This window comes from Penaeus monodon, chromosome 32 (assembly GCF_015228065.2).
Source record: "Penaeus monodon isolate SGIC_2016 chromosome 32, NSTDA_Pmon_1, whole genome shotgun sequence".
Classification (NCBI taxonomy): Eukaryota; Metazoa; Arthropoda; class Malacostraca; order Decapoda; family Penaeidae; genus Penaeus; species Penaeus monodon.
In genome coordinates, this window is record NC_051417.1 from 18,472,357 (window position 1) to 18,472,604 (window position 248).

Genomic DNA, 248 nt, shown 5'->3' on the forward strand with positions numbered 1-248 from the left:
CAAGACCGACCGACACGAATCGGCTCCAAAGAACAAGATCGCATTTAGTACCTTCGTCTTGCTCCAATCACGACAGTTACGAGCGTGCATAACACTCACTGGTCCTCGCCTCCTTCCCTGGTCCCTTTCGCTCGTTTTCAGCGCCTTTATTGCTCTATTCTATTCCTTATCTTGTCCTGCGTCGCCTTCTTCTCTTATCTTTGATGTGGATACAGGGAGAAAGGTAAACAAAGAGAAAACGACAAAGG

The 248-nt window shown here is 47.6% G+C and overlaps 1 protein-coding gene across 1 annotated transcript in view; it reads right to left on the reverse strand.

Annotated features, from left to right (window-relative positions):
• LOC119593704 (rho family-interacting cell polarization regulator 2-like) overlaps nt 1-248 on the reverse strand; it is a gene marked incomplete in the record, with an annotated part of 108,243 nt that overhangs the window by 68,349 nt on the left and 39,646 nt on the right.